General features: G+C 44.3%; 1 pseudogene; it reads right to left on the bottom strand.

Annotated features, from left to right (window-relative positions):
* Positions 1-25362, bottom strand: part of LOC136548325 (primary amine oxidase-like) — a 52111-nt pseudogene extending 26749 nt beyond the window's left edge.
* Between the last annotated feature and the right edge of the window lie 681 nt (positions 25363-26043).

Raw genomic sequence — 26043 nt, 5'->3', positions numbered from 1 at the left:
TTCATCCACCAGACTCATCGCTGCGGCCGCCGCCGCCATCGCCGCCACCTGCCACTCGTCTCCCTCACCAAGGCTGCTTGGTCGTGCAGGAGCTGCACTGGTGCTTCAATGCTGCTTGTTCTTGTTTGCTGCTCATCTCCCTCCCCAACATTGCTGCACTGGTGCCACTCGTCTCCCTCCCCAATGTTGTCCTCCATCCTCACGACCTCACTGCTCGGTTTCCATAGGTACAATAGCTCTATTTCCATTTGATTTTGAGAGTCTACTATTTGACGTGTTCATTTCAAGCTTTTGTGTGTGTACTGCCAGGATGTGTGCATCTCTTCTGTGATGGTGACTAGGGGCAGGGATGATGATGCACGTTCACGCCCTCTAGCTTGTCAACCTGCTACTCGAGGCGAGGGTGATGCTTCGTCGAGTGGTGTTGCTGGTAGAGTGCCGATGATAGACACAGAGTGTTGCGGTTGAGGTGGTTGCAAAAAATGGTAAATCAACACATTGTTTTATGACTATGGGAGATTCATAGTAAATATTTAACTTTCTCAATTGTTGTGCACATGTTGATGACCACCAAGCTATTTGAATGATAATTTTGAATGAATTTGATGGCATATCCTGTCGTAAGTTTTCTCGATGTAATGTGCTTTTGTCGAAAATATTTGTCAAAGGTGATGGTGATGCTGGTGGTTCTTGTGGTGATGCTGGTGGTTCTTGTGGCAATACTGGTGTTGTTGGTCAGCCTAGTCATGGTGAAGACTCTAATGGAGGTCAAGCTGGTAATAATGTAGTTACAGGTCTAAATTTAGTTTGTAGGTTCTATTTCTGTCCATGAGTTATACTCTAGATATTAAAGAATTTTTAGTTTTGGATGATAAGCAATAGTATTATGCTTGAATGCTCTAGTACATGTACATATGTGTGCTAGGAGGCTTATATTTTGTACATATTTGTAGGTGCTAGAGATGTGCAACCAGCCCCTCTCCGTCCAAGATCGACAAGGCTGAAGAAAGTCTCTGTCAAGGGCCTCTATGGAAAGGTTAGATAAATCTCTTCCCTCATCTACAATTGGACTACAAATTTCCTCACGAAATTTTGAGCATATATCAACATTTAAAGTGATTTGGGCACCTGAGGTCTGTGGTGTTTTGCTGACCACACTTTGAGTATATTTGTTGTTTTGGTTCATGTGGTTGTAATATTTTGGACAACATACTGCTTTAGTGCCTGACCAGTTACCACAAGCATATTGTGCTATCTTGGTTCATGTACTTTTATATTAATGTACTGTCTGTAGTATTTGGGACTATGGATTATGGATATGGATTACTTTTAAGTTAGGTTAATAGTTGGGATTTGGGACTGTTAATCCAATGGACTATGGAAGGGAAGAAGTCAGATGACTATATGACGTGTTGGGTGAAAAATGATATTCTTGCATTTCTATATGTGTATTTTTCAATGTTAGCCGATTTGGACATAATCTATGCGTTATCCTGTGCAAATTCAGGTGTTTTTTTTAAATTTGTGTGAAAAGAAAATGATAAACCACTAGATTTACTGATAAACCCGTTTCTCGGTGACCTCGGGTATTTTTTCCCTACCGGTAAATTGAACCTTGCTTATTATATCATAAATATTGGTGTTTTTTATATATTTATTAATTCAAACCTAATTAACTCCTCAGAAACTAAAAATATGCAATCATTCTAGGACGAGTAGAGAATAGCTGGATGTCCTTTGTTGTACTAGCATAGAACTAACTAAATTTATGAATTTATAATACTTACATTTATCAAAATTACTATCCCATGCATATTGTCACTAGAGATAAAAACAGTTAAGACATTGAATCGATTCTTTTATATCGTAGATATTTAATTCTATGGCTCGTTTAGAGTTAAAAATTGAGTCATCAAAGTTTTATCTTCCCTTTCTAAAAAAAGTTGTCACATCATCAGATACATATAAAACTCTCACTTCAATGACCACAAGATATTTAGAGCCAGTTTGCAGGGCTTTGGTCCGACTAATAAGGCTCTAGCTCTAAAGACATGTATAGTCCATAGATTGGGTTGCTATCAGCAAGTTCTTTCCTTCTCACGCATAGACATCTAAGGCCATTCTCAATGGAGAATATCATGGCGTTGTTTGCAAGACTGCCACATATGTAAAATTAAATGAAACATAGGGTTGTACATCCATTCTCAATGCATAAATTTTTTAAAAAGTGAGTGGCTACAGTGTAGCAGAGGAGATGCTCACTCACACGAGGGCCAAGTTCCAACCCTAGGTGAGAAAAGCCATTCTTTTGGCTGATTTGTGGTGCTGAGCATGTGCCACCTGTGGTCCATCTCCATGGATGATTCGAATCATTGTGTTCAATTATCAACGCTTTGGTAGCCCCAATATTAATCGTTGTAGAGATAAAAACAGTTAAGACATTGAGTTCATTCTTTTATTTCATAAACATTTAGTTTGATGGCTCATTTAGAGTTGCAAACCCAGTCAATAGAGTTACGTCTTCTCTCTTTTTAAAAATATTATCACATCCAAAAAAATGCTTATGTGGCAAACCTATTAAATACAGATGAAACTCCCACTTAGGTCAACGAAGATATTTAGAGCCAGTTTGCAGGGCTTTAGTCCTAGTAAAAAGATTCTAGCTCTAAGGACACATATAACCCACGGATGGAAGACTAGTAAGAGTGCCGACAATGTGTAAGCTATTGCCTATGATAATACCATTGGCACTTCTACTTCCTCTATTCTAGCATCGTACATCTCCGGACCCTCTGGTAGTTTAGGTCTGTCCAAGAAAGTCGCAAGATTTGTAGTAGCTCCCTATGCTCTTCAGACATGGCGCCTCCTGGAGGCAGGAAGTCATGGAGAAAGCCTAAGGCCGATTTCGTTCTGACGAGGGCCCAAAGGAGGGAAGTACTAGAATAGTTCCAAACGTTAATGTTCCCTGATGAGTATGCAACGAATTTGAAGAGGGGAGTGAACTTAGCTACTTTGCGAATCAATGGGCTCAAGAGTCATGACTACCACATATAGCTTGAGCGGCTACTACCGGTGATGGTTTGAGGCTATGTCCCTGAGCATGTCTAGATAGTACCGGCAGAGTTGAGCAATTTCTTCCGCCAACTTTGTGCTATGGAGTTATCTCGTACCGTGGTTGCAGACATGGAAAGAATGGCGCATGTGTTGCTCTGCAAGTTGGAGAAGATCTTTCCACCTGGCTTCTTCAATCCGATGCAGCATTTGATTTTGCACCTCCCGTATGAGGCAAGAATGGGTAGATGGGTACGTGAATTTATTTCTTTATTCTAACACTCAACTCTGCATAATTTCTAATCATATTGCTTTTTTTGTAGTTGGCGGCACAAGGTGGCGAACCTTGCACTTAGTTCATGGCATATGCTTTGGCCCACAAGGGGAAGGCGACGTCCGACGTCGCCTACAACCCGGAGGACCCACCCTCAGCGTACAGCAATGAGTCCATTCACAGCCGCCTCGATGGATACACATCGATGTCAAGGGTGGTCCATGGCCCAGAGTACGATCCGAGCGCCCATGACCTTGATGGAGAAGTGGTCATGAGGGCGGGAGGAGGCAAGAAGCATGGCCAGTTCTGGATTGGTGACGGCACAATCGACATGGCCAGTACTCCCACTCTCACTCCAGATTCGAGCACGGAGCACGGGTTCTAGTCCGGCGATAATCCCATGGCCCAACTCTACACGGTTCCAAATGAACGCACTCCAGGTTATTTCTTTTTTATTCATCGTTCATTAATTTTTACATACTTTTGCATTGTATTATAACATTGGGATGAAATATTGTAGGCTCAGCTGGAACAAGAAACAAGGCGCCGGGAGGAGCTAGAGGTGAAGATGGAGGCAGAGCGGCAGAGGATGGAGTAGCAGATGTTTGAATATATGAGGGGTGTTTACACTACAATCTGTCAACCTCCGCCACCGATGCCAGTCCCTCATCCTCAACCTGCTACAAACACTGTTTCAGGCACTAAGTCACTTTACAACCTTATAATCACCGTTTCTAGTTTATACAGAATCAATCTTACAAAGATGCCCAGACACTAGAAACTTAGTGACTAATGCTATATGTTTATTACCAACTAGTTGTGCAGCAATCTCTTCCATTTTGTGCAATCTTGACTCACACATGCAATCTCTTCTCCTTTGTGCAGCATCAATCGGCGGCATCGAATGAGCCTCATGACCCAGCGTGGTCATAGTGGAACTCGTGGCCTAAGTAGACTTGTGGTTTTATTTGCATTTGCATTTGTGGATTACTTGTGATTATTTGTGGTTGTGAATGAACCTACTAGTGATTCTGAAGTTTATCTGCATTAATGTGTTGTCGATATATATATATGAACTGCCTGTGATGCCTATTGTGAACTATCTATGATGGATGTGATGTTTATTTGAATGTGACACGTGGCTGTGACCGAAACAAATAAACTGATTATTTGTGGCATCTTTGCCGAGTGTTACACTCGGCAAAAGCCCTATTTACCGAGTGCCATGAAAATACACTCGGCAAAGAGGGACATGTGGCAAAAATCTGTGCTTTCTGGGACTAAAATGGCTTCTTTGTCGAGTGTGCGCTGTGACACTCGGCAAATAAGCCAACATCAGTACGTTCTGAGCCAGCCTTTGCCGAGTGTCTCAGAGTTGACACTCGGCAAAGAAGAAAACATTGCCGAGTGTCGGGGAGTTTGACACACGGCAAAAGGAGGAATCTTTGCCGAGTGTCTAGGAGTTGACACTCGGCAAAGCAGGAAGCTTTGTCGAGTGCCTGGAATTTGACACACGGCAAAATGAGGAAAGTTTGTTGAGTGTCTGGGATTTGGCACTTAGCACAGGATGCAGGTTTGCCGAGTGTTTGGGAGTTGACACTCGGCAAAGGCGCCGTGACCATCTCTGTGCCGTCACGTTACTTTTTTTCGCTGAGCGTCGGTTTCAGCTTTCGGCAAAGTGTTTGCCGAGTGTCCGATAGAAAACACTCGGCAAAGAGGCGTTTGCCGACACTGTAGATGCTGTGTGCTGTTTGCCGAGTGTTACACTCAGCAAATCTTTTGCCGAGTGTTTTTTGGTCTTCGCCGAGTGCCTGTGGCACACGGCAAACTCATTGTTTCCGGTAGTGCTGGTAGTTTCTGAGCAATAAAGGGTTCCTGCCATTTCAGAAAACGACTTCAACTAGCCCGAGCAAATGCATAGGCAGAGTTAGTGACTATTTTTTCTCTAGAATATATTATTCAATTCATCCAAATTTGTGTTATTATTCAAGTACTTTTAATGCGAACCTACACGTACATGTGTTTTCATGCTTTGTAATAGTTATTGATATTTCAAATATTTATGGTTTGACAAAATATCATCTTGAAGGACAAGCTTTGTGTCATGAGGCAGTAATAGATGAGAATTCTATTACCAGTAATTTTATTTAATAGTTTCAGAAGCTCATGTTAATTATGTTATATCTCGTTTTCTGTTTATCCAAACTCAGCTTACAAACAATATTTCAGCCACATTACAGTAGAACACAATATCACTATAGATTTGACCATTGGCAATCAAGCGTCATAATCAAGTCGGTTATTTTGCTTACAGTCAAGATATTCACTAAAACATCACCATGCTCTACCTTGCCTTATCAAACATCACAACATGACTTCCACTAGCCAATGCAAATGCATAGGATAGTGACTAGCTAACAAAATTTAGTTTTCCTTGCATATTCACCAGTGGTTCCTTCCATTATTGAGCTTTTTAGAATACCACAATATGTTCTAGCACACCAGCAAACTATGACATCAATATCTTCCTTCCGTGAGGTTTCAAACTTTCGTGTTAGTTCACACATGGCAGGTCATGAGACCCACCCAATGAAAGAACCCTGAATACCTCATTACAATGTGGTGTCATGAGAATATTGGGACAAAGCTAGTAATAAAGTTAGCATGTACTGACAGAAGATATGGAGCAGTGCAATTTCAATGCGAAGCAGATGCGTGCATGTGTGTATGTTGCAGAGCTCATAAGATGATTTGATAACGCAGTTAGTAAAGTGATAAACCTTTTGTTTCCCCAAAGATCAAAGTCGAACAAAACCAAAAATCACTGGACAAATGATCCATGAATGAATAAAATCTATGATCAGTTGGTCAATGCAAGTGAGTTGGCTGGACGGCTGACATCAACATGTTCGGATGCTGCTTATCACATCCCCGACGATGGCAACAGGAGTGAAATTCGGCTGTTCGAGGCTTAGTGCACTATTCTGTTTTTCACAACACCATAAGTGCAGATGTAGGTACTGGCTGGTATCCTGATCCAATGTTTGCGGTGAGCATGATCAACTAATTTAGTAGACTCAATTAATTATTTGATGGCCAAAGTCTTCAGTATGCCCAGCACCAAGAATAGTTTATCTTGTGAGATGGAGCAGCGAGTATATATAGGGTTTCACAGCTAGAAACTGGAGTAGCTCTCGAGGTGACAATTTTTTGTGTACTTTGAGATGCAACTTTGGCAACGCTACATATGAGGAGGAAGATGTGAGTTTGGAAGGTCAAGTGGTGCCTAAGAAAGATACCTTCCGTTATCTAGGATCGATGCTACAGAAGGATGGAGATATTGATGTAGACGTTTGCCATAGGATCAAAGTAGGGTGGATGAAGTGGCGCCAAGCATCTGGCATTCTCTGTGAGAAGAGGGTACCATAAAAGCTTAAAGGCAAGTTTTATAGAACAACGATTAGACCCGTTATGTTATATGGAGCAGAATGCTGGCCTACAAAAAGACGACTTGTCCAACAACTGAGTGTCACGAAAATGCGTATGTTGCTTTGGATTTATGGTCACACAAGGATGGACCAAGTTCAGAACGATGATATTCGTGACCGTCTAGAGGTAGCACCAATTAAAGAAAAGCTTGTCCAACATTAGTTGAGATGGTTTGGCCACGTCCAACGGAGACCTTTAGAGGCACCAGTGTATTGTGGAGTTCTAAGTCGAGGTATCAATCTGAGGAGAGGTAGAGGAAGATTGAAGCTGACTTGGGGGAGACAATAAAAAGAGATTTAAAGGGTTAGGATGTACGTAGAGTTTGTTTGGATAGGAGTGCTTGGAAAGCGGCTATTGACGTGCCTGAACCGTGACTAGGGGCTCATGTTGGGTTTCAACTCTAGCCTACCCCAACTTGCTTGAGACTAAAAGACTTTGTTGTTGTTGTTGTTGCCATATGTGAATGGCAATAGAGGCCTTAATTGCTAGCCATTATTGGCTTACACGTGCTGTGAGTACTAGGGCACTATCATTACTATAGAATTTAACATCACTGCTGGTTCAAAAACCCCATCACTGTCGACAGTGATGAGGTTTCCAGGAAACCCAAAAAACGGTGTTGACAACCAAAATTGTACATTTTGTGAATTTATCAAAATATGGAATGGACTTCACCATTGCGTTCCTCTCATCGAGACAGTCAAAACAACATATATAGAATGTCTAATTCGGAGTCTAGATGAAGGAGTTATGCCCTCAGAAAGATGCTATGTTGTCGGGAGTTCCGACCCAAGTCGGGACTTCTGATTGTCGGAAGTTCTGACATGTGTCGGGACTTCCAGGAAGCGAAAAAAAACTTCTCGGGTGTCTAAGGTTATCCCCACGTCGGGAGTTCCGACAAAGGTCAGAAGTTCCGACTGTCCCGGCGGACCTAATTTAAAACCCTGTTTGGATCTGGCCTTTTGGATTCCAATCTGAACTATTCTAAACTCATGGGAAACTTAAAGAATAAGTCTTGGAGAGGTTTCCTACTATGATAAGACCACCCCCTCCATATATGAGAGGATCATGGCCGATTGAGTTCCCATCTATCCGATCGACAAACAAATCAATCTACTACCTCTACTCCAACCCTTTTACTCTCTTCTCCAACCCCCATGCTGTTCATCTCTTGATCCAACGACCAAGGATGGCGCCCTAGGCTTGCCGCCTGACCTAGGGCAACCCGGCAACGTCCTTGCCTTGATGAGGTCCCTTTCGGGTGAGAGCTTCGATGGTTTCTTTGCTAGTTTGCCTAAAAACTTGTCGGTTCTTTGTCAAGCAAGCACGTTGGTTATCCTTTGGTGGTTTGCTTATAAACCTCTCCATTCCTTACCATGAAAGCATGATATCCTCGCTGTGTTCTTTGGTCCATAGTAGCCTAGGCATCCAAGGACCTGTTGGTGTGTGATTCAGATCACTTCCGACGTCAACACACTTTTTGGCGACTCCACTGGGGATGATTAGTTCGGCTATCTCTTATAGCTGATATCTCTGACCTAGCCTTACTCCTTATTGATCTATCTTCTCATGCTTGCCATTACCATTGCATCTGGCCCAAAAGGCTGATCGCATCTGGTTTTGACCCCTTGTGATCTCATTTGTGACTTTACAACAAGTTGCGCTACTTATTGGAAAATTTAACAAGGCGGTCAAGTTATAAACCATGGAGTACCAAGGTGTTGCATCACAATATTACTACAATCACCCTAAGGTACAACTTGCAAATGTATCTTATGATTCCAATAGTTATTTTGCAAGTTCTATGAGCTCTCATGTTGGTGTTGCTAGCTGTAATGATACTAGATATGTTACATCGGCTAATACTTTAGTTAATGCTCCTCATAATACACATTATGATTATGAATATTATGGTCAAGGGCCGATGTCATTTGTAAATTCTTCGAGTTTTGATGCTACTAGCAACATACAATATGTAGATCCTTATTCATCGGCTATAAGTTCACAATATGTGGTTGCACCATATGACATGCCGATGAATGAGCGAATTAGCTATTATAATGCTAATTATTTAGCCAATTGCTCTCAAAATTTAGCACCATATGCCAATGCTAATATTTATAATTCTACTTCACATGTTACTCCCAACTCAAGCCGAATCAATGAAAATTCAGCAAGGTATTTAAGTGCTAATACTCATGATTCGGCTTCACGTGTTACTAGTAACCATAGCCAAATTAATGAAAATTCAGCAACTTATGCAAAGATCAATGCCCATAATTTAGCTTCATATTTTGCTCATGACCATAGCCGAATTAGTGAAATTTTAGCAAGGCATTCGTGTGCTAAAACTCATGATTCAACTCCATGTATTGCTAATAATTATAGCCAAATCAATGAAAATTCAGCAATGTGTGCAGGTGCAAACAATCATGATTCAGCTTTATATGTTACTCTCAAATCAAGCCAAATTGATGAAGATTTAGCCCATGATAGGAATCCATATGGTTCCTCTAAATGGAAGGTGCCCACTTATCATAGACCGTACCCATTATGTTATGATTACTTGAAAACTCCTGATGGCTGGTGTGTACCTGATTTTTATGAATTTAGTGGTGAAGATGATAAAATAGCTATGGAACACATTAATATATATCTCTCACAGTTGGGTTTTGCCGGTAAAGAAGACTATATGAGAGTGCGAAATTTTCCTTTGCATGGTTTACATCTTTGCCCCAATATGAGAGTGCGAAATATATATCTCTTACTGGTATTGCCTTTGCATGGTTTACATCTTTGCCCCAATATACTGTTGGTTCATGGTCTCAATTAGAGGAGCAATTCTATCAATATTTTGGAAAGACCAATGAGAAAAGGCCAATCACAGTTGAGTCATTAGCTAAAAGAGGATTGCTAATCACTACACCACAACACCGCTTCACCGTCAGACATCTGACGCTAAAAATTATATTTGGTGATGGATGATCTGACGCTAAAGATAACTCAGAGACCATCTGACGCTAAATCCTCATTTAGCGATTCAATGTCTGTTGGTATACGTATTCACAATCACCGTTTGCTTGTCTGTTGCTAAAGTGACTTATATCGTCATACAGTCTATCGCTAAAAAATGGTCCCACCTGAGCCCAGCTCGAGCGTGAATTTTAGTCAGGCCCATAGAGTAGAGAGGCAAACGTTTCTACCCTAAATTAGCACCGCCACAAATCACTGCTCCATCGGCTAGTGCTAGCTCCAGCCTCGCGTGACCCACCTCGCCTCGAGCGTCAGCGCCCCATCCACCACTTCGTGGCCCTCCGCATCTCTCTCCCTCAGATTCGACTCCTCCCTCTCCGCTCTTCTCTCTCCCTGCTTCCTATCCTCTCTTAGATCCAGAGGCCGAGCATGGCGGTGGCAAGCTCCATGGCGGTGATAGGATGCTAGCTGGTACTCCATGGTGGCTCGAGGGGTGGTGACGTGAGCAGCCGCCTCCTGTCTTCGACCCGTCACGCGCCTTCAATCCAGTGAGCTGACCCCTTCCCAATCCCCTTCCCAATCCGGTCGTCGCTCTAGAGGTGGAATGTAGCCTGGGCCTTCCTACCGATGGCACGCTGGCCTCCACTCTCTAGCCTCTCCCTCAGCAAGTTCTTGTGTGTGGGTCAAATTACGGTGCCCACGGCCAGAGACATACAGGAGAGTGTGGGATTCGGCAACCACAGCCGGATCCGTCAAGGTGGACGGCGACTATGGCAGCCTCCAATGGATCCAGGTGGTTTCTGGTAGTCCCCTTCACCTGTACATCCCTATCAGTCACAATGCTCTACTCTCATCTCCTCCCCTCCTTTCTCTGCTGATCCATCCCAACAGCAGCAGCTCGGCTCACTTGTTCTCCTCACTGTTAGGTTGCAGCACTTTGGTTGGGTGAATTGTGTTCTCTTTGCTGGTTCAGAAGCAATGTACTGTTTTTTTATCATTAAATTTCAGTTTGGTGTGCAGGTAAAGTGTAACTCGAACTGTAGGGGGATTTTTAAATTCCATTGCCTAATCATTGTTTAATAATTGCAGCTCTTATTAGTTCAATATATGTTGACAACCAAAATTGTCCATTTTGTGAAGTTGTCAAAATATAGAACAAACTTCATGATTGCATTCCTCTTGTCGATATGGTCAAAAAACATATATGGAACGTCTAATTCGGAGTCCGGATGAAATAGTTATGCCCCAGAAAGATGCTCCATTGTTAGGAGTTCCGACCCAAGTCAGGACTTCCGACAGGTGTTGGAACTTTCAGGAAGCCTAAAGAAACAAGCTCCGGTGTCTAAGGTTATCCCCACATTAGGAGTTCCGACAAAGGTCGGAAGTTCCGACTATCGGGAGTTCCGACTGTCAGGAGTTTCGACCCGAGTCGGGACTTCCGGCGAACCTAATTTAAAACCCTATTCGGATCTGGCCTTTTGGATTCCGATCTGAACTATTCTAAACTCATGGGAAACTTAAAAAATAAGTCTTGAAGAGGTTTCCTCCTAGGATAAGACCACCCTCCTCTATATATATGAGAGGATCATGGCCGATTGAGTTCCCATCTATCCAATCGACAAACAAATCAATCTATTTCCTTTAGTCCAACTCTTTTACTCTCTTCTCCAACCCCCATGCTATTCATCTCTTGATCCGATGACCAAGGATGGTGCCCTAGGCTTGCCGGCCGACCTAGGGCAACCCAGCGACGTCCTTGCCCTGATGGGGTCCCTCTCGGATGAGAGCTTCGATGGTTTCTTTGCTAGTTTGCCTGAAAACTATCTAGTTCTTCATCACGCAAGCATGTTGGTTATCCTTTGGTGGTTTGCTTGTAATCCTCTCCGTTCTTCAATATGAAAGCGTGACATCCTCACTACATTCTTTGGTCCATAGCGCTCCGGACGTCCAAGGCCCTGTTGGTGTGTGATTCGGATCACTTTCGATGTTAACAAATGGTCTTAAAAATAGCAAAAGATTTTGTGAATACTAGGAGAGACCCCACTGAGCAGCCACATGCATGCGCCGTCACAATTAATAGGTTGTGCGATTTTCGAAAAACTATCACCCAAACCAATACATGATGCTCCATCTATGATGATATATCTGAAACCATCATGGACACAACTTTGTGATGCTTTTTTGGAAATCCGTGACAGAAAATTTTCATCATGGTTAACAAGATTCTTGTAGTGAAAAGACCACAAAGAAGACACTAATCAGCGACACAAACTTTAAATGAGTCTCCAATATGTAAGGTTAGAGATATGGGTAAACAAGAATGTCATGGGTTGCCACTGTCAATGAACAAAACATGTCACTAAGGAGAAGTTATCACAAACTCTTGCCAACTAGACAAGTCTCTGATAACTAGGGGTTATCTGTAACACCCTAATTTTAAAATTCTGAAAATTAGAATTTATTTGAATTTATTTTGGTTAGTCGTATTTGTTTTTCTTGGGATGAATAAACATTTCACAAAAAATAAACTAAAAATAAATATAAGGTAGAAACAATGTTTTGTTGCATTCATACTGCTGCACAGTTTTATTGCTTGCTCATGAGTGCTTAGCTTTGTTAAACCAAATTAGGATAGAAATCCCTTTCAAAACTCCTTTTGGAAAATGTTAAAACACTTTTCTTTTCTCCTCCACCACTCTCCCTAGCTTTTGGCCCGTTCCCGCCACCAATCCAGCCCAGCTGGCCTCCCCTCTCCCTCTCCCCCTTTCTTCTTTACCGCGCGAAGGCCCAGGCCCGTGGCCTGTCCACTAGCGCTGACTTCGCCTAGCGGCTGGGCCCCTCCTCCCCCTTCCCTCGCTCCCGCGCGGCCCGGATGACCAGCCATCCCATAGACCGCAGCGGCAACGCCTGAGTGCCCCAGCCCACTCCCTCTCCATTTCTTGTGCTCACTGCAAGGTGGGCCCGCCCGTCAGCGGCCCCTCCCCCTGGTCGTCACCTTTCCAGCTCCCCACGCGCTCGCACACATGGCCACCTAGGCATGCAGTAGCCGTGCCTGCGCACCCCCTGTGTCATGCGCCTACGCACACCTCGCCCTACCACTCGCCAGCCATGCGCCGTCGCCGCCCTAGCCCGCCAGCTGCACTCGCCGCCCACACCCCCAAGCTCGCTTGCCAGCTCACTGGTGGCAGCTGGGTGCCTATAAAAGGCAGCTATGCCCGCCCTCACTCCAACTCACACTCTCTCTCACTCTCTCTCCATCGCCCACCGAGATCCCACCGCCGCCAAGCTTTGTCGCGCGGTAAGCTTCCCGTCGGTGCCCTCTGCTTCCTCTCTCTCACTTTCTACTCAATGACAAGGTTTGCACCACCGCCTCCCTGCTCCTGCCATGGGCAAGTGCCCCATCGGGCGCACCATGTCACCTGATCCTGCCCCGTGTCAGCCGCGTAGGCTGGGGAGGTTCCCAACACCTCCCCGGCAAGTTTCCCGCCACCGCCCATGGCCGCCGCCGCACCACCGTGCCCTAGGGCCGGTCCTCGGAACAACCGCCGACTGTTTTGCAAATAGGCCCCGACCATTTTGCAAAAAGGCCCTTCACTTTTCACAAATTAACCCACAATCCTGGATTCAAAATGAATTTCTATTCTTATTTATTTTAAATCTGAATTTAGTTCACCTTATTTACAGGTTTGCCCTTGTCAAATAAAATGACCATAACTTCTCCGTTTTAGCTCCGATTTCAGTGGTTCTTGAACGCATGAGCTCATCTCGGCGCGTAGAATAGTTTAGTAGGCTTGTCTTGACCTGTTACATGTATTGGTGTAATGTTTCTCATTAAAATTATATGTTTGCCTTGTATGTGAGGATTGACGTGTATAGACGGGGATCACTTTGGGGAGAAGGAGAACCAAATTTGCGGGAACCCGAGCAGCCCGCATTTGGAGAAGGCAAGTATAGGCACATTCCTTGAAGCATATTGTTTACCTATTTAACTTTAATTACACTTTACTTTTATGCATGTGTCTTAATTTGTTAAACCCTAAGAATTTTGACTAGTCTTTTAAGTCCTTCCTTGCACCTAGGGTTTCACATGGGTAATTTTAGACATGCTTAGCTACTGCAACCCACAAAGGATCAGATTACTTATATTATGGTAATGTAATCCTAACTAATGGCTCACTCAATGGATTGTTAATTTAAAAGTTGGCTCTTAGCCACATAGGGGAAATAAGTGCATGTGGATTTTGGTACTTATGTCCGCCCTCCCTAAGGACCGGTTCGTGGAGCGATCACCCAGGATATACCGTACAACCCTAAGCTACTATGGCTCTGGCTTGATGTATTAGCAAACCTTCTGCTAGTAGTGCGGCAGCTTACCGGGTAGGCGCAAAAGGGGAGTTTTGGTTCCTAAGTATGGTAGTCCTCGCTCGTGAGGGATGCTGTGGGTGGCTACTTGGGCTCCCTACTGGGATGGCTAACCATGCGCTAGACTAAAACCTAGCGGGTTGCTTCCTACTAGTAGAAACTATGAAAAGTCTTGTAGTAAAACATTGTCTGCTCACCTTGGAAGTGTTTGTGGGTCTTGCAAGCCCCGGGCAAATGGGAATCACGACTTGGTTTGAAAGTGTACAACCTCTACAGAGTGTAAAACTGATATATCAGCCGGGCTCACGGATATGAGAGGCCTGGACCCTCACATGATTAGAAATAGATCTCACATGTTTAAAAAAGGAAGTTCTAGAAATTTTCTGGGCATTGATATGACCTTTGCTGATGAGGTGGCTACCTCGGTTTAGATTTTCGACTTGGCTATGCCGTATAATAATGGAGATTAAAATCTTTGGAATGGTTTCTTAAAACTTAATGATGACACTCTCATTTAATTAAGGGCTTGGGATACCTCTTTACTCACGTAGTGAACATAGGTTGTTTTTAATAAAACTTTGGCAACTAAAAATGTGAACCTGTAGTCAGCCTGAGTCAGCTTTGTCCTTGTTTTAAGCCTTGCATTTAGTATTACTTTCCGTCTATACTTGCTGAGTACGACAAGTACTCACCCTTGCTATTCCTCAAATAAAATTAAAGGTTGCTCAGAAGGTGAAGCTTGGGATGGGCATTCGGATGATATTCCCGGGTGTTAGGCGCGTGTGTTATTGTCGACCTTCCTGTGGAGGGCATTGATGTTTTGTCTTTTCTCTATAATAAGATGCTTCACCTGTAATCAAACTCTGATGACCACGTAATAATAATAATATACTATTTTTTGTACACCGTTTTTTATTATCACTGATGATGTCAAGTCATATGTGAGGAAATTGATCCTAGCACACATATGATGTGCATCCGATTTTGGGGCTACAAAATCGGGTGTGACAGAAGTGGCATCAGAGCGGTGTTGACCATAGGACATGCAACCTTATAGAAATGGTCTTACCTAACTACTTTTGCTTCTTACCAGGTTCTAATCATCCTTTTCTTTTAGGTGGAGCTTACCCATTTTTCCACATAACATTTCCTTACACCAATTTTAAATATGTTCATCCATCTTGACCATCTTTTGACCTTTGCCTTGTTTTATTATCAATAGATGGCGCCGTAGGAGCTCAGTTCGCTATCATCGCAACCGCCCAATCGAGTTTCTACTTATGGGTGAGACAGTTGATTTCCACGTCCCCAGCCAGCAAGTGGACAATGAGGCTAGCCTCCCTATCAGGGAATCGGCAGGAGAGGTGCCTCCCCAGGCACCATCCTAGGAGTAGCCCTAGGGGGGAGTACCAGCCGCACAGGGGGCACCCCTGCTAGCACCGGCTGGGGATTCCGGCGATGATGGGGGTGACAACCCAAATGACAACGACAACAATGATGGTGGAACAACCTCGGGGGCGGGGAAATCATCCCAACGCCCCTAGAGGCTGGATCGCCACCCACTGTTTCTGAGACACCAGAGACGACTTCTACCACTAGAGGCTCCATGACCCCCTGCTCCACCACTATGGCTTTGGCATGTATATCATTCAATATGAGTGCATTTACTACTACCACCCCCCGACATGAGCAGTTCTGGACAGCTAGCATCCACATTGTCAGGCCAAGCCTGTATCTTCGGGCCCTTCAGGTGATGTCCACACATAACACTCTATCTCCCCGCTCCACCCAGATGGTAGCCCTCGCTGATGCTGCCCGCCAGGCGTTTTTCGCCTATTGAGACAACTTTTGGGCCACCATCAGCCAAGACGAGGACCGCTACTACCCCCATCGACGCCGAGGGGAAATAGCGGCCCAAATTGCACCCGTCACGGGTGCAGACAAGACAGTGGAGCTCTTAGCCATCCTAAACACAGTGGAGCTCTTAGCCATCCTAAACACAGAACTAAATGCTGCCTTGTTGGAGCTGAGATGAGTGCATCTACAACAGGAACAGGACTGGGATGCGCTTGACAATCTCCAGGCCATCTTGAATGAGCAGGAACAAGTCCCAAGGACTATTTGGCTAGCCTCCTCTCCACCACATCATGAGGACCCCCTTATGGTAGCATCTAGGGCCGCACGAGAATTGGCTCGACACATAAAATGGATTAAGGAATTTGGAAGTACGCTGAGATCACTAGGGGTTGATTAGGCTATGCTTTTCAATTGTTTGATTGATTGTCATTATGATTTTTCTTTGAGTTCCTTATTTTTGTAATGACGGCTAGAAATGTGGCATTTTGTCCACATTTTTTCCCCTTTATAAGTTTAATAAAAAGTTTTAGTTGGGTTTCATCTATATTATTGCCTAGTTCCTTCTTTTCTTCCACTCTTAGTTTGACCCTGCTAGTCCCATGGAAAGTTTATCTTCAAGAAGAAGTTTCTCCTGCTCACTACTTTGTGCTCATAAGCCCTATCACTCTCTTTACTTCAGAAGGCCAACACCAGGAGTGGAGCAGGCAACACCAATAATGGCAACACCAATGCCAGCAACGACAACAACACTAGCAACACCAACGACAACAACCATAACCTCCCTAACCCACCACCTCAAATGGCAATGAAGTAGATGATGATTATGTAGACCCAGCTCATGCAAAGCATGGCCCAAGTATTAATGGCTGTACAGCAAAGCCAGAACAAAAACCAGAACCCACCCAAAACCACAACCATAACGCTAACCCCCACCATCCCCACCAAGAGACAAAAAGGGAGAATTCATGATGGGGCACCCTCCCATCTATGCATTGTCCATTGAGCCACTTCACACTGATAATTGGCTAAAGGTTGTTGAAAAGCATCAAGACATAGCTTAGTTGAATGATCGGGAGAAGGTTTTGTATGGGGCAGGACAGCTGCAGGGCATAACGTCAGATTGGTGGGACGCCTATCACTTTGCACAGAAAAACCCAGATGTGATCACATGGGATCAGTTCAAGGAGGCTTTCTGGGTGCACTACGTGCCCGCTGGCCTCATCAAGCTAAAAAAGGAGTTTCTGGCCTTGAAGTAAGGGTCGATGTCTGTGTGCAAGTATTGCGACAAGTTCACACAATTGTCGCGATATGTTCTAAATGAAGTGGATGAAGATGAACAGAAATAGGAACATTTCTTGGAAGGCTTCAATGATGGCATCTAGTACATGCTGACTGCCCATACTTTTGATAACTTCTAGAAGATGGTGGACAAAGCTATTGTGGTGGAGAGTAAACGCCGCAAGCTAGAGGAGAAAAAGAGGAAGTTCAATTCCCCCCAGCCTCAGACCAGCAGCAATCACCCTTGATACACCTACCAGCAGGGATCTCAACACCATCCTGCCTACCCAACCACCCAACAACAACAACAAACCCGGCAGCTACAGTACCAGCAACAACAACGCTATAATCCCCAAGCTCCATGCCCTAATAACCGAGCACCTCGCCAACAAGCACCTAACAATGCCCAAATGAGAGCCAATGCCAACAATCCTCCTAAAGGCAATGCTTGCTTCAAGTGTGGTGCCATTGGACACTATGCTAATGCCTGCCCCCAGCATCAAATACAAAACGACCAACCACAACAAGGCCGTAATATAAACCAATGGCAAAGTCCACCATAGTAGGCCAGGAAGGTGAACCATGTAAAGGTGGAGACAGTAGAGGTGGCGCGGGATGTGGTGCCCGGTATGTTCCTTGTCAACTCATAACCAGCTACAGTTGTTGGATATAGGTGCATCGCATTCCTTCATAGGTGCCCATTTTGTAGCCAAGCATAGCCACATCACCCACCCCATAAAAAGGATATGCTAGTAACATCACCTAGGAGAAAGATGAACACTAATCTCATGTGTCCACAAATTAGCATAAAAATAAGGGGGTAAATTTTCCTACTACACCTATTATCCTGGAGTCAGAAGGGATTGATGTGATTTTTGGGATGAGTTGGCTTGCCCGATGGAAGGGGTTGATCCAGTGTGCTGAGAGGACGGTGTCTTTGACAGCACCCTCCAAGGAGAGAGTAGAAGTTATGGCCACCAGACCTGCACCTATATAGGGAGAAGTTAATCACTTGGAGGACACTATGACCGAGAACATTTGGATCGTATGTGAATTCCCAGATGTTTTCTTGATGATCTGCCAGGTATGCCACCTGAATGAGAAATAGAGCTCATTATTGAATTGTTACCTGGCACTGCACCCATATCCAAGAGACCCTATAGTATGGCGCCAATGAGTTAGAGGAATTAAAGAAATAGCTAAGGGAGTTGCAAGATAAGGGGTATATCCACCCTAGCACTTCACCTTTGGGATCCCCTGTCATCTTTGTAGAGAAGAAAGATGGAATTCAATGGATGTGTGTAGACTATAGATCCCTAAATGAGGTGACCATCAAAAATAAATACCCACTCCCTATAATTGAGGATCTGTTTAGCCAACTGAATGGTGTCTATGTGTTCTCCAAGATCGACCTGAGATCGGGTTATCATCAATTGAGAATTCGGCCTAGAGATATACCCAAAACAGCTTTCACTACCAGATATGGGCTATATGAGTACACTCTTATGTCCTTTGGCCTGACCAATACCCCCGCATACTTCATGTACCTTATGAACAAAGTTTTCATGGAGTATCTCGACAAGTTTGTAGTAGTCTTTATTGATGACATATTGACATTTTCCAAAAATGAGGAGGAACATAAGGAGCACTTGAGACTAGTCTTGCAGAAGTTAAGGGAAAACCAATTATATGCCAAACTTACCAAGTGTGAATTTTGGTTGAAGGAGGTTGCATTTCTTGGGCATGTGATCTCTAATGGGGGAGTTGCAGTTGACCCTAGTAAGGTCGAGGATGTGTTAAAGTGGGGGCCACCCTAGATCGTTAGTTAGACCCGGAGTTTCTTTAGGATGGCTGGTTACTACCAGAGGTTCATCGAAGGATTTTCCAGCATAGCCAAGCCAATGACAGCCTTACTAGAAAAAGGAATGACAGCCAAGTTAGTTTTGAGGAGTTGAAAAACATATTAACCTCAGCACCTATCTGGACTCTACTTGATCTCAGCAAGAGTTTTGTTGTTTACTGTGATGCTTCATGCCTAGGGTTGGGATGTGTATTGATACAAGAAGGTAGAGTAATTGCCTATGCCTCAAGGAAATTGAAGAAGCATGAACAAAATTACCCTACCCATGACCTAGAATTAGCAACCTTGGTTCATGCCCTGAAGATCTGGAGGCATTACACTCTTGGCACAAGTGCGAAATCTATAAGGATCATAAAAGCCTAAAGTATATTTTCACGCAAAGCGAGCTGAACCTAAGGCAGAGGCGATGGTTAGAATTGATCAAGGACTTTGAGTTGGAGATCCACTATCATCTCGGCAAGGCTAATGTAGTGGCAGATGCCCTTAGCTAGAAGAGCCATGTAAACATGCTGCTAGCTATCGAATTACCACCTGAACTGCTGACAGAAATTGAGCACTTGAACTTGGGGTTTGTAGCTAACACACAAGGCACTACCTTGGAAGTAGAACCTACCCTTGAACAGGATATCCGCAGGGGTTAGAAAATGGATGAGAAAATCCAGGAGTTTGCAGGACTCATCAAAGAGTACAAGGCACCTAGTTTCCATTTAGACCAAGAAGGGACAGTATGGTTTAAGCATCGAATCTACATACCGAACATCCAACCCATCAAGAATGTGATCCTAAGTGAGATTCATGAATCACCTTATTCCATTCACCCAAGGAGTACCAAGATGTACCAGGATCTAAAAGAGAGATATTGGTGGTATGGTATGAAGAGGGATATAGCCGAGTACATGGCACTGTGTGACACTTGCCAAAGGGTAAAAGCCAAGCACCAAAGACCAGCCAGGTTACTGCACCCTTTGAAGGTACCCGAATGGAAATGGGATGAGGTAGGTATGGATTTTATAGTTGGGCTGACCCACACTCAAAAAGGATATGACTCTATCTAGGTCATTGTGTATCGCTTGACCAAGGTCGCTCACTTCGTACCCATCAAGACTACATATACGGGTGCCCGTTTGGCGGAGAGATACATGGAATAGATTATATGCTTGCATGGGGTTCCTAAATAAATTGTGTCAGATAGGGGCACACAATTCACTTCTAGATTTTGGCTACATGAAGCTATGGGCACTAAATTATATTTCAGCTCAGCTTATCACCCGCAGACGAATGGTCAGATGGAACGAATTATTCAAGTACTAGAAGACATGTTGAGAGCATGTGCTTTACAATTCAAAGACAGTTGGGATGACACCTTACCCTATGCTAAGTTCTCCTATAACAACAGTTATTAGGCCATCCTAGAGATGTCCCCATTTGAAGCATTGTACGACAGGAAATGCAGGACGTCACTATTTTGGGATCAGACATGTAAAAAAAAGTCTTTGGACCCGAATCCTTAAAGGTGGCAGAGGAGCAGGTCCAAATTATCTAGGAGAACCTAAAATCAGCTCAATCTCGATAGAAGGGCTATGCTAACGTGCGTCGTAGAGAGTTGACTTTCTAGGTGGGTGATTATGTTTATCTCAAAGTATCTCCCATCCGGGGACTCAAACGATTCAAGGTCAGAGGAAAGTTAGCACCAAGGTACATTGGTCCTTTCCCAATTCTCGAAAGGAGAGAAGTGGCATACCAATTGGGTTTACCTGCTAGATTGTCCGATGTGCATGATGTGTTTCTTGTGTCACAACTCAAGAAGTGTTTAAGAGTTCTAGAGGAACAATTGCCTCTGGAAGAACTGGAGGTAAAAGATGATCTCACTTATGAAGAACAACCTGTCAAGATCTTAGAAATAGCTGAGAGGATCACCAGGAGTAAGGCCATTCGAATGTTCAAAGTGCAATGGAAGCACCACTCAGAGGAGGAAGCCACATGGGAAAGAGAAGATGAGTTAAAAGCAGATTTAACATAACTCTTTGAGGCACCGTCCAAATCTCGAGGACGAGATTCATTTTAAGTGGGTAGGTTTGTAACACCCTAATTTTTAAATTCTGAAAATTATAATGAATTTGAATTTATTTTGGTTAGTCGTATTTGTTTTTCTAGGGATGAATAAACAATTTACAATAAATAAACTAAAAATAAATATAAGGTAGAAACAATGTTTTGTTGCATTTATGTTGCTGCACAGTTTTATTGCTTGCTCATGAGTGCTTAGCTTTGTTAAACCAAATTAGGATAGAAATCCCTTTCACGAACTCCTTTTGGAAAATGTTTAAACCCTTTTCTTTTCTCCTCCACCCCTCTCCCTAGCTTTTGGCCCGTTCCCTCCACCAACCCGGCCCAGCCAACCTCCCCTCTCCCTCTCCCCCTCTTTCCTTTCCCGCGCGAAGGCCAAGGCCCACGGCCTGCCCGCCTGCGCCGACTCGGCCCAGCGGCTGCGGCCCTCCTCCCCCTTCCCTCGTGCCTGCGCAGCCCAGATGACCAGCCAGCCCATAGGCCGCAGCAGCAGCGCCCACGTGATCTAGCCTGCTACCTCTCCCTCTCGCACTCACCGCTAGGTGGGGCCCGCCTGTCAGTGGCCCTTCCCCCAGATCGTCCCATTCCCCACTCCCCGCGCGCCTGCATGCCGTCGTCGGCCGCCCAGAGCTACCCGGCCACGCCGCGTGGCCACCTAGGCATGCAGCAGCTATGCCTGCGCATTCCCCCCACGTCTCACGCCTGCGCAAGCCCAGCTCTGCTGCTCGCTCACCATGTGCCGTCGCCGCCCCCACCCATCAGCCGCGCGTGCCCACGCGCGCCGTCACCGCCCGCACTTTTTGCAAATTAACCCTCAGTCCTGGTCCACGGCGATCCACGGAACAGCCGCCAGCTGTTTTGCCAACAGGCCCTAGTCATTTAGCAAAAATGCCCCTGCACTTTTCGCAAATTAAACCGCAGTCCTAGATTCAGAATGAATTTCTATTTTTATTCATTTTAAATCCGAATTTAGTTTACCTTATTTATAGGTTTGCCCTTGTCACATAAAATGACAACTTCTCTGTTTTAGCTTCGATTTTAGCGGTTCTCGAACCTACGAGATCGTCTCGACGCGTAGAATAGTTTAGTAGGCTTGTCTTGACCTGTTCCATGTATTGGTGTAATGTTTCTCATTAAAATTATATGTTTTCCTTGTATGTGATGATTGGCGCGTATAGACGGGGATCACTTTGGGGGAGAAGGAGAACCTGATTTGCAGGAACCCGAGCAGCCCGCATTTGGAGAATGCAAGTACAGGCACATTCCTTGAAGCATATTGTTTGCCTATTTAACTTTAATTACACTTTACTTTTATGCATGTGTCTTAATTTGTTAAGCCCTAAGAATTCTGACTAGTCTTTTAAGTCCTTCCTTGCACCTGGGGATTTCACATGGGTACTTTTAGATATGCTTAGCTGCTGCAACTCACAAAGGATCAGGTTACTTATATTATGATAATGTAATCCTGACTAATGGCTCACTGCATTGGATGGTTAATTTAAAAGTTGGCTCTTAGCGACATAGGGGAAATAAGTGCATGTGGTTTTGGGTACTTATGTCTGCCCTCCCTAAGGATCGGTTCGTGGAGCGATCACCCAGGATATACCGTACAACCCAAGCTATTATGGCTCTGGCTTGACGTATTAGCAGACCTTCTGCTAGTAGTGCGGCAGCTTAATAGGTAGGCACAAAAGGGGGTCTTAGTTCCTAAGTATGGTAGTCCTCGCTCGTGAGGGATGTTGTGGGTGGCTACATGGGCACCTTACGGGGATGGCTAACCATGAGCCAGACTAAAACCTAGCGGGTTGCTTCCTACTAGTAGAAACTGTGAAAAGTCTCATAGTAAAACCCTGCCCGCTCACCTTGGAAGTGTTTGTGGGTCTTGCAAGCCCCGGGCAAATGGGAATCACAACTTGGTGTGAAAGTGTACAACCTCTGCAGAGTGTAAAACTAATATATCAGCCGGGCTCACGGATACGAGCGGCCTGGACCCTCACATGATTAGAAATAGATCTCACATGTTTATAAATGGAATTTCTAGGAATTTTCTAGGCATTGCTATGTCCTTTGCTGATGAGGTGGCTACATCGGTTAGATTTCGGGCATGGCTATGCCGTATAATAATGGAGATGAAAATCTTTGGAATGGTTTCTTAAAACTTAATGATGACACTCTCATTTAATTAAGGGCTTGGGATACCTCTTTAATCACTTAGTGAATGTAGGTTATTTTTAATAAAAACTTGCCAACTAAAAATGCGAACCTGCAGTAAGCCCGAGTCAGCTTTGTCCTTGTTTTAAGCCTTGCATTTAGTATTACTTTCCGCCCGTACTTGTTGAGTATGACAAGTACTCACCCTTGCTATTCCTCAAATAAAATTAAAGGCTGCTCAGAAGATGAAGCTTGGGATGGGCATCCGGAGGATATTCCCGAGTTTTAGGTGCGTGTGCTATCATCGACCTTCTAGTGGAGGGCATTGATGTTTCGTATTTTCTCTATAATAAGATGCTTCACCAGTAATCAAACTCTGATGACCATGTAATAATAATAATATACTCTTTTTCGTACACTATTTTTGATTATCACTGATGATGTTAAGTCATACGTGTGGAAGTTGATTCTGGCACACATATGATGTGCACCCGATTTTGGCGCTATGAAATCGGGTGTGACATTATCAATGACATGTTCCACCGAGACGAGTCTCTATTATATTAGCACATCACAGACTCTTGGTACATAAATAGAATCTCTGCTTATATGGCAGTCATTATAGATGTTTATTATTAAGCCAACTCCTGACATATACACACACACCAAAGTCTCTTCCTAACTAGACAACTCTTTGATAACAAGGGTTTTTATCGGTGATGCGTTCCACCAAGACGAGTGTCTGATATATAGGCACATCAATGACATTCAATGTTTGAGCCGCATCACTGATTGTGAAACCATGAGCTGTTGGAGGTCACCTTACCTTTATCGAACCTAAAAAACAATCCATTTCAGTTCACGGACATATCTGCAAAATTATTTCTCCATCTAATAAACTACAATTTTTCAGCCACTCACTCTTTGCAGTTACATCATCTTGTAGGTTACCAAGTCATCCCATGCTAGAAGTTGTAACTGCTTCTCATCATAGCAACAACATTAAAGACAATGACATTAATCTAAGGTGAATGTGTAGGGACAAGAGACTTCTTTTGTGCATTGACTGTAGACCACTTTTGTCCAGTTACTTGTAGAGGGCGAAATGGCCTCATCTTTCACTACTCAAAAGAAGAATTTCCCTATCGGTGCGAAACCGATAAGAAAATGAGAAATACCGACACTGAAATTAGAAAAATATTTTTTTTCTGCCGGTATACCAATAGAAAAACACCGATAGAAATAAAGTGACAGAAAATGAAATTAGGACAATTAATTTTTCTGTCGGTATACCGATAGAACAACATCGACAGAAATAAAGCGATAGAAAAATAAAATTTCTCTATTGGTTGACTATTCTTCCTTTTGGCACACCAATTTCTAAGTTGATACCGCGTCAATAGGAAAATTCCTAGGCATCAACAGGAAAATTTCCAGCCACCAAGTCTATAATTCAATCCCTACCGTCAAAAAAAACATTCACATGCCATCCAAAGCAAGGACATACCGTAAAAAAAAAAACATTCACGTGCCTGAATGCCAAGCAGAGCTCATTGAAGTCCAAGAGGATTGGCCGCAAGGTGTGGGGGAATGCCACACTGAGTATGGCATCAAGCAGAATGGCGTAGCTGTCGGTGTTGAACGCCTCCTTGACAACATTTATGGTTACTGCAGGAACTCTGCCAGCACAGGAGACCTTGTCACCATTGGCGACCTTGATGTTGAGTCCCCCGGTCATGGACACCGGCAGCCCAACATCCAAGGCCACATCTATATTGATGAAGTTATGCGGACAGGAACCTGCATAGTATCTTTGGTGCGAATACCTAGCATGAAGGGACACCATTGGTTCCACATTTGTTTCAGCTGCATCGTAGTCAGCACCCAGTTCATCTTCATAATCAGCAACCTCAATGTAGAACAGGAGCTGGTAGCGATGGCCGCGGACATACTGCTCATGGCAATTCTGACACAGTCCTTGCTTGTGCCGATCCACCATCTAAGCGTTGTGGTGCTGCACTGGGTCCTCTGTTTGGCCTTGAAGAACAATTGAGCTTGTCATAGCGAGCAACGGCAACTCCAGCGTTTCGAGAAGTCAGGCGGCATCAGCTGTGTTGGTCCCTGCCACCTAAGGATCTGGGAAGGGGATGGGGAAATTGGATTTGGTGGATTGAACTGGGCGGTTCGTGGTCGGTGCTGGATTTGGCAGTGGAGTGATGGACTGTGAGAAGGTGGTGTTTGGAGGTATGGTGGAGGGTGGAAGGAAGTTGCTGTGGCTCACAGAAGCCACTGCCAAGTGCCAACCCATAGCCGCCAACCTATAGACGTATGAAGCCAACATGCCATAGGAATATGCGGCCGCGTGTTGAGGCAGTGGAGGCAGCATCAAGGGAGGCGGAGGAGGCGGAAGAGGCGGCTATCACTCGATCCATCTCCGAGATGTGTGGTGAGACATCCGACACCATTCTCGTCAGGTCTTCGAGCACTTTGGATGGAACGATGGCCCGCTTGCTGCCGTTGGTCGCCATCCTAAGAACCCGGCATGGTCTCTGATACCAAGTTGTTGGAGACGAGGGATCGTAGGGAGTAGCTGTGGGGAGGAGCCGGCCGGCGCTTTCACAACTGCTATCGTGCAGGCATCGTCAAGCTTCAGGGGAAAGGTGGGCTCTGAGCGCAACAT

This window comes from Miscanthus floridulus, chromosome 4 (genome assembly GCF_019320115.1).
Source record: "Miscanthus floridulus cultivar M001 chromosome 4, ASM1932011v1, whole genome shotgun sequence".
Lineage (NCBI taxonomy): Eukaryota > Viridiplantae > Streptophyta > Magnoliopsida > Poales > Poaceae > Miscanthus > Miscanthus floridulus.
This window is presented reverse-complemented; position numbering and strand designations above follow the sequence as displayed.